The following is an 8,988-nucleotide window of genomic DNA, read 5'->3' on the forward strand; positions in this document are numbered from 1 at the left end:
CATTCCTCCTCAATTTGACTTTCGCTCTTAAACACAACACTGATAATGGCGTTTCCATGGCCCCCTTTTTCACAGCCCTATGGGGCCCACAATATGAATGAATGCTGTAATCTCATCACAACATGGCCACAAGGGGCAGATATTAAATTTGGATGCCTTCAAAGGTCTAATCATGACTGCCTTTAATGTTATCAGTCCATTCTGTTTTGGTTTTTCTTTTTCTTGAGACAGAGTCTCGCTCTGTCGCCCAGGCAGGAGTGCAGTGGTGCGATCTCAGCTCACTGCAAGCTCCGCCTCCCGGGTTCACGCCATTCTCCTGTCTCAGCCTCCGGAGTAGCTGGGACTACAGGCACCCGCCACCGCGCCCGGCTAATTTTTTGTATTTTTAGTGGAGCCGGGGTTTCACAGTGTTAGCCAGGATGGTCTCGATCTCCTTACCTCGTGATCCTTCCCCCTCGGCCTCCCAAAGTGCTGGGATTACAGGTGTGAGCTACTGCACCTGGCCTTTTTTTTTTTTTTTAATTGAAGATATTGGCTATGCTTGTAAGAAGATGAGACACTCTCCTATTTATGATCTGTTGGCTGCAATTACCGCTTAAGGTAAAAGTACTGTTTCAAAGTCTGCACTATTTATGAGTAGACTGGAAATCCTATAAGATGAAGATTAAGCTTTTTTTTTTTTTTTTTTGACGTTAAGTAACAACAACTTCTATTACTAGAATGTAAGTTTTGTGTGTGTAGTAGACTTCTTGTCTTGTTCAGTCACAGAACGCCTAGTGCCTGGAATAGCACCTATTACATGTGATTGCTAATTTTTTTTTTTTTTTTTTTTTGAAGAGCTAACACATAGTTACCGGCTACAGTCGAATCACTTTGCTAAATAATTGAATAAATGTTGAGTATTTTGCGTGTGCACCTACAATGTGCAAAGCCCTGTGAAAAAGATCGGGTATGAATGTGAATGAGTAGTAAAGAAACAGTCTAGGAGGGGACGGATACAATATAAAAACAAGTACACTACAAAGTCAAGTAAAATGGCTTAGTATTCGAGATCCAACCAGTGTGCAGTATGCTTTTTAGAGAAGCACCACTCCTTTTTATAAAGATTTGAAATTATACTGTAGAGGATTGGCTTTCCAGCTGGGTCTTAAAAATGTGAATAGGATTTCAACAGAGAGAGCTCAAACTCAGAGAATGCCTTGCCTCAGAAATCAGTGTGAAAGTCTTCTGAGCCTCTGTAAGACCAGCAGACATGTCTCAATAGCTGAAATAACTTTAATTTATTAAGCAATGTAAGATCTTCAAGACAAGTAGTTTAAGCAATTCTAAGTGTCCCCTCCTTTGGGAAAAATGTGGTTTTTCCACCATTTTTTTTTTTTAAGTGAAATGAGTAATTTGAAAACACCTCTTTTGTTTTCTTCTTTTGCTAAAGAGCTCATATTTCAGTTTAAAGCATCTGCCAAGTTAAAGTTGAACTGCCTGTTTGAAAATATACAGGTATTTCAAGAACAGGAATGGTACTATCTTCCCATTACTTAGTTTCAGAGAGGATTATGCAATCCCCTGAAAATCTTTCTCCCCTAATTCCCCACTTCGGGCAAATTCTAAAGTCATGATTCATCAAACCAGAGTTAGACATCCTGAACTCTTGAAACTTCTGCAAAAGCAACTTTGTTCACAAAATGGGCTCTTCATCAGTTTTCCCAGAAACACGTTTCTTCTGTTAGTGACATTCACTATACAATAGTTCTCCTCAACACAGTACTTATTTTTAACAAAACTCTGTCTATAGAGTTTTAAAAATTATCTCATAGTTATATTAAGTTTAGTACATTCAAGCTGCATAGAAATGTAACTTAGATGTTTCAGTTTAAAGGAAGTTTAGGAAACACTGTATTTTAAGAAGTCCATGAGGCAGCTCTGATCTGCATTTCATTTCCATATTGCAAATATCAAATACTATGAAAATATTTGCCTAACCCATCATTTCTAATCCCAGTGAGTTTTTGGTGCTCCTCCTTCACCCAACTAAACCTTTATTCTCTTTACATTTAGAACACTTTAAGCAAATTTACCTGTGTCCATAAGCAAATAAGTCTCAGCTCCAGGCAGCTGACTTCTTGTTCACCCAGATGGAAATAAAACTGCAATGTGCATATTATAAGCACCTGCCACAGCTTCTTAAAAATGCCAAACCTTAACCAGGCAACAGGATACAGTTTCAAATAGGAAAAGGAGTTTCTGATGGAGGCTAAGAATCTTTAATTCTCTGGATTGACCACTGTAAACCCATTAGCTGAATTTAAATTTCTCGGAGTTCTTCTGAATCTGGCTATTACATGTGGAATTTAGAATTGTTTCTTTTTCACATTTTGCTTATTTTTAGTCTCTCCAAAGGACTCCTGGTTATGTATCAGATTTAGGGAAAATGTTAGAATTTGCATGTTTGGCTTTGAGCTTAAAGATGATCATAGTTATGTAAAGTGTGCAGGTTATCCCCCTTCTTATGTTATATTTTTACCCTTTTTTATGGCAGTTTTGTGGCCTTCCATAATTGTATAGATATATAAAAAATACAAATACTTGAAAAGAGAATGATTTTTGTATACTAAGTAGCTACACAAGTGTCAGTTTTAATATTTCTGTACAACTACATTGCAAGATATTTTAAATTATTTGGTTATTAAAATTTGTCTTATATCCCTTGCTATCATTATGCATGTAGAAAAAAAAAGATGTGTTGTTGCAAAATTTAAGCATTGTTACCTTTAAACTATGGTTACATCTGTTTTGCAACATTAAAGTGAAATAGGTTGCTTTGGGGCCTTGTCAAAATCCGAGATAACCAAATACTCTTGGCAAAGTCTTATTTTATTTTACTTTATTTAATTTATTTTTTTCAATTTTAGGCTAGTCAAGTGAAGCAGTGGGAGTGGAGAAGGAACAAAGAAATCTGTAACTGATTGTGTTCAATTAGTTGTAAACACCAATATACTTGGACCAGCCTAGGCAACTACTTGCAAAATTCTTTATAATCATCAATACTTCAAGACATCAAGAACAAAAATCAGTCAAAGGGTTATTCTACTGTGCACTTACTGTCCAAAATAGTGCAAAAAAGGTGTCTTTTCACTTCAATTGTAAACAATTCTGCATGTTCTTGGAGGTGCACATCAAGGGACTTTTTGGTGATCTTTAGATTTGTAGGTGCACTGCTACTTCACGAAAGAGACATTCTGGCCCATCCATTGCCTCCCTTAAGACTATACAAGCGTCTAGACCCAACTCTACACAGACCGGGTGGCTTAACAGAATTTTATTTCCTCACAGTTCTGGAAGCCATGAGCCCGTTATCAGGAAGTTAGCAGGGTCAATTCCTTTTGAGGCCATGAGGGAAGTATGTGCCCCAGGCCTCTCTCCTTGGCTGTGGATGACTGTCTTCTCCCTATGTCTTCACATCATCTTCCCTTTGACGATTCTTGCCAGTGCTGTTTCTTAGTCTCTGCCCCTCACCATTGCTCTATTTGTCCCACCAGAGGACTAGGGTTCATCTCTTTCCTCCTATTAAATCTCCAACCAGGAAAGGAAGATATGAGGAGATCCTGAGTGAAAGGAATGGCCCTCATCTCGAAGGCTAGTAACTCTTTCTCTGTACCGGTTTACCTGTTCTCCCAAATATTCTGGAAGCTTATTCCATCAACTATTCTGTTTTGTTGCTGTTGTTTGTTTGTTTTCCTGTGACTTCCCTCTTCTTTTATAGCTCCTTATGGTCTACCTGAAAACATGTTCAGACTTCCCAATGCTACCTCACAATTATTATATTGTTACTCTCTTTCGGTTTTCCACCATTTAGTGAAAGCGTGTATGTCTAAGAGTTGCTTACACTTAACTCCATATCCTCAGCTCCTATGGTCTTCTCAAACAATTTCTCTCCAGTGTGTTTCCAAAACCCTTTATCCTTAATACGACCACCTCTTTCTTAATTTCCAAGTACTAGAGCCATTTCTAAATGACTTCCTTTTAGAGCCTCTTTCTAAATGACCATTTTGTATCCTTTGGCAATGTTTTTCACAGCTTTCTTCCTGACACTTTCGCCTACAGTTGCTTCATCAGGATGACATTCTCTTGGCTTGCTTTCTGCCCCACTTAATTATCTTCTTCTGTGTGTTTTTTATTTTATTAGTTGCTGCCAAATGACTCTCAAACCAACAAGCAAACAAGCACCAGCAATATATGAGTGTATCCTTTTCTAATAGTATTTACCATTATTGCCAGTAAAGGTGTTACAGAAAATTTGAGGTGATCACCAGCCTGATGGGTATATATCCATATCCGGTCATTTCTTTAAACACTATTTCCCTCACCACTGTAAATGTGAACAACTTTTGCTGTTTGTTTGGCAATGTGGATTTGCATATCTGCTGACTCGGAGGCATTTGACTGTACTCAGGTTTCATCCATTTTGTTGTTGTTTGGGTTGCTTGCTTTACAATTTATAAGAGCTCCTGGTACAATGTAGATAGTAACACTTTGTTAGTGCATGTAAAGAAATTTGAAGTTGTTGTAAGAATCTACTGATTTTGCTTATTTTTTCCACTTGAGGATTTTTATTTGCCTATATTCAAAACACCTCTCACTTCTTTTATAATAGCAGGCTTTCAGCCACAGATTAGAGTCTCCCAACACAGAGATTATGTATATTATTCCCAGAATAGATCATCCTGAATAGTGATCTTTTGCCAGTTACTTTTAACAAAGTATAATCATATTCGACTTGTAAATGAGAAAATGAGATTTAGGATTTATCAAGTTTCTCTTTGAAAGAAAATGTCATTTTTCTATTGGATAATAATCTATTTATAATAAAGTTAACCAAAATCCACCCCAACCAATGCAAAGCAAACATTTATTGTGACTTGGTCTGGAAACCTTTCATTATAAATTTAGCTACAAGATATTTACAGAATATCTTATAAAGTTTATAGTTTGTTTTATATATTTACTCCCATTTTAATTCTAGATCCATCCAGATCCATGTTTTTTATTTTTTAATATAGCATAAGGATACAGCTTTTGTTTAACTATTCCAGTTTAAATAATTGTTTTAAATCACTTTTTAAACCTATTGAGTTAAAATAGAAATTGAAAACAAAATTATTAAATTGAAGGATATGAATCTTTGGTTCATGTCATAAATCCACGGAGTTGTCAATGATTATGTGAAGACTTTCTGTATTTTTTGTGTTCTGATTACATAACAATTTTTGAATTATTGTATTAGAAATTATATGGTACTGGTATATCTTAGAAAGTATATAATCAAATGAACTTTCTTCTTTTTCATTAATAGACTCTAGTTTTTAGAGAAATTTTAGGTTTACAGAAAAATTGAGCAGAAAGTACAGAGAATTCTCATATACTCACTTTCCGCCTGCTCTTAGTTTCCCCTATTACTAATATCTTGGAATGTTGTGGTCCATTTGTTATATTGGTGAATACATTATTATTAGCTAATTGCCATAGTTTACATTAGGGCTTACTCTTCATGTTATACATTTCTATGCGTTTTGCCAAATGCAAACACCATTATAGTATCATACAGAATAGTTTCACTTCCCTAAAAATCTCTTTTATTTTTCTGAGACGTAGTCTCGCTTTGTTGCCCAGGCTGGAATACAGTGGCACAATCTTGGTTCACTGCAATCTCTGCCTCCTGGGTTCAAGTGATTCTCCTGCCTCAACCTCCTGAGTAGCTGGGACTACAGGCGTGCACCACCGGGCCCAGCTAATTTTTTTTTTGTGTTTTTAGTAGACGGGGTTTCATCATGTTGGTCAGTCTGGTCTTGAACTCCTGACCTGATATTCCGCCCGCCTCGGCCTCCCAAAGTCCTGGGATTAAAGGTGTGAGCCACCATACCCAGCCCACTTCCCTAAACATCTCTTATTTATTACTCCTCTCTGCCACCAACTCCTGGCAACCATTGATCTTTTTAATTTCTCTATAGTTTACCTTCTCCGGAATGCATCTTATTGGAAAGAAACAGACATAGCCTTTTCATACTGGCTTCCTTTTCTTAGCAATACTCATTAATGATTCCTTCATTTCTTTTCCTCGTTTAAAAGCATTTCTTTTTATCACTGAGTAATATTCCATTATATAAATGTACTGTAATCTATGTATTCATTTACCTCTTAATGAATGAGAAATATCTCAGTTGCTACCAATTTTTGGTAATTATGAATAAATTGCTGTAAGCATACATGTGCAGGTTTTTGTGTAAACATGATTTCCTAACTCATTTGGGTAAATATCTATGAGCACAATTGCTAGATTGCATTTTAAGACTGTGTTTACGTTTGTAAGTAACTGCTAGACTATTTTAAAACAGCTGGAACCTAGAAAGCAGAGTTTGACCTTTTGACCTTAACACATATCTTAATTTTCCTTCTGTAAAACTTCTTGAAAATGTATTGAAGTAAAATTTGTCATCATAGTCAATGTGACAAGGTCTTATTCTCTTACTTTAGAATAATATAGAGAGGGATATGGATACTATATTCAGGGAAATAGAAAAAGACTTGTGAAATACAAAATTACTAATCCTAGCATGATCCTGATGTTGGAAGTATAATAGTTGAATCACCAAGTCATTGGCTGACTTTTCCTAAGTCACACAGTGATAGATACTAAGCCATCACTGAATCTGAGTTTTTATCTTCTCTAAGACATTCCACCCACAAAAGGAAATATAGAGAGGCAGGGAGGTAAGATCTTTTTCCCTAAGTGAAGTCCAACAAAGGCACCTCCCTTTGGCTTTCGCTACCCACGTGACTACTTCATTAACCTGAAAGAGTAAAATTTGAAAAAAATTCTGTCTTTAATTTATGTGAATAACTGAGGAATAATAATAAGGAGAATCCCAATAACTCAGTGTGTGTGTGATAATTATTTGCCATGTTAAGAGGCAAAGGGAAAAACATTTATATCACTAGTTCTCAAAATGCTTTGACCTGGGGACACATGAGAAATACACACTAAAATAATGATTTTCACTGGCTGTGGAGAGGGGTATGAGGAAGCTGAGGGGAGATTTTGGAATTTCAGTGAAATGCTGTTCTTGATCATTCAGAATATACCCTTTCTTCCATATAACAAGTAATGCTTAGATAGACCTGAATGTAAAGGATGAGGGGACACCTTACTAAGATCAGATATTTTGCAAGAGTCTTATGCACAATGAGATGTATGTGAGAGACTCCATATTTCCTCTCCTTGTTTTGTTTCGTTTCCTCTTCACTGTCAGATTCTAAACCAAATGAGTGAAAATAAACATGCTGTGAAAAACGTAACATATAGTGATTGATTTTAACTGTCTTTTTTCTTTCCTTCTCTTTCTTTATTTTCTCTGTTTGTAAAGTAAGCGGAGCCGATGAATCATCATCTTCTAGAAACAGCAAGTGGTGAGTCATTTATCTGGAGTATGTGGCGTTTCACCCACAAAAAAACATTTAACCCATGATTATCCCCTAACTGTTAATGATAACGTATTTTACTTGTTCTTTTATTTCCATAAATCTACTCGACATTATTATTGTGTGAAGAAAAAGATTCTGACAGATTATTCACAGCAATATACCTAGATGATTAGTGGCTTTCTTTTTGTTTTATGTTTAGGAGTTTCACTTGCCTTTAGTGTTACAGCTGGAAGTTAATTTTGGAAAAACATTCTTTTCAGTTTTTTTCTTAATTCTGCTACAATTACCATGTTTATTGTTGATATTTTAGGTTTGTCTATGTATTACAAATCTAAATACATAAAATAATTCCATTCAGTTTATGGCACTGGTAATAGCAGCAACAAAACAAAATGAGACTATATATGTGTTCTAGGTTGTTATATTTTATAAAATGTAAGTGAACTTTTTTCTTCATTGCACAAGAGCGTCACTGTACAGGAATGTTCCAATAGTTCCATTACCAGAGTTAGGAATACAAATGCAAATTAAAGACAAAAAGAAAACCAGATTTTGTATAATTATCTTATTCCTTCTCACCTGATGACATAAATATGGTATTAGAAAGTTAGTCTACATTTGTCAAGATCAATGTGCAATATCAGTTAACTTGTTAGCAGATAACTAATTATTTTTCAACTTACACATATGATAGTAAAAACATATATTGACATTTTCTGAAATATTTAGATTAGATGATCCTCCTACTTCAGGATATGTTGACTTCATTGATATTGGCCTTGAGAACTTAGACTGTATTATAAAATACTGTTGATCTTTACAAAGTATTTTCATTAACTTCCTGAACTTGATGTATTTTACCTGAGATATCTATGAGAAAAAGAGGAAAAGAACAAACCACCAAATGTAGCATAAATTGAGCCATAATGCTGTGAGAGTTTACACTTGTGCACTTTAATGGAAACATCATATATTATTTTGTTGGGTTTCACGAAGAATGAAAATGAGCCACTATGGAAGTTACCAGAACCAATTTTCCTTCCATCAGGTGGGAAATTTCTTATGGAATGTGTTCTGTAATAGTTGCTGATCCAATAATCTTTTCATTTCATAGGTCTAGTTCCTTGTTTTGTTGTTCAACTAGTTTCCATGTCAAAGATCTATGCGTATCAAAATTTATGCATAACTGATCTATATTACAATTTATATATACAGTTCTATGTAACTGACTCTATTTAAAAGAATTAATGTAGATAGGATTTTTAATGTCAATGCTTTCATTGAATGTCATAATGATCAAATTTTTGGCATTACCTTTGTTCAAAATTTTTAGCCAATCTGGAACTTTATTACTTCTATATTTCTTATAACAACAAGCTATATCTAGGAACAAAAGTCTTTTGTTTTTGAAGGCAAAAAAAATATAAATAGAAAGTCATTCGGCACTGTGTAATGTTAAAATTTACAAATATTATGTTATTTCTCCATTGTCACAAGAATTCTAGTGGATAG

The sequence above is a fragment of the Macaca mulatta genome, chromosome 15 (genome assembly GCF_049350105.2).
Source record: "Macaca mulatta isolate MMU2019108-1 chromosome 15, T2T-MMU8v2.0, whole genome shotgun sequence".
Classification (NCBI taxonomy): domain Eukaryota; kingdom Metazoa; phylum Chordata; class Mammalia; order Primates; family Cercopithecidae; genus Macaca; species Macaca mulatta.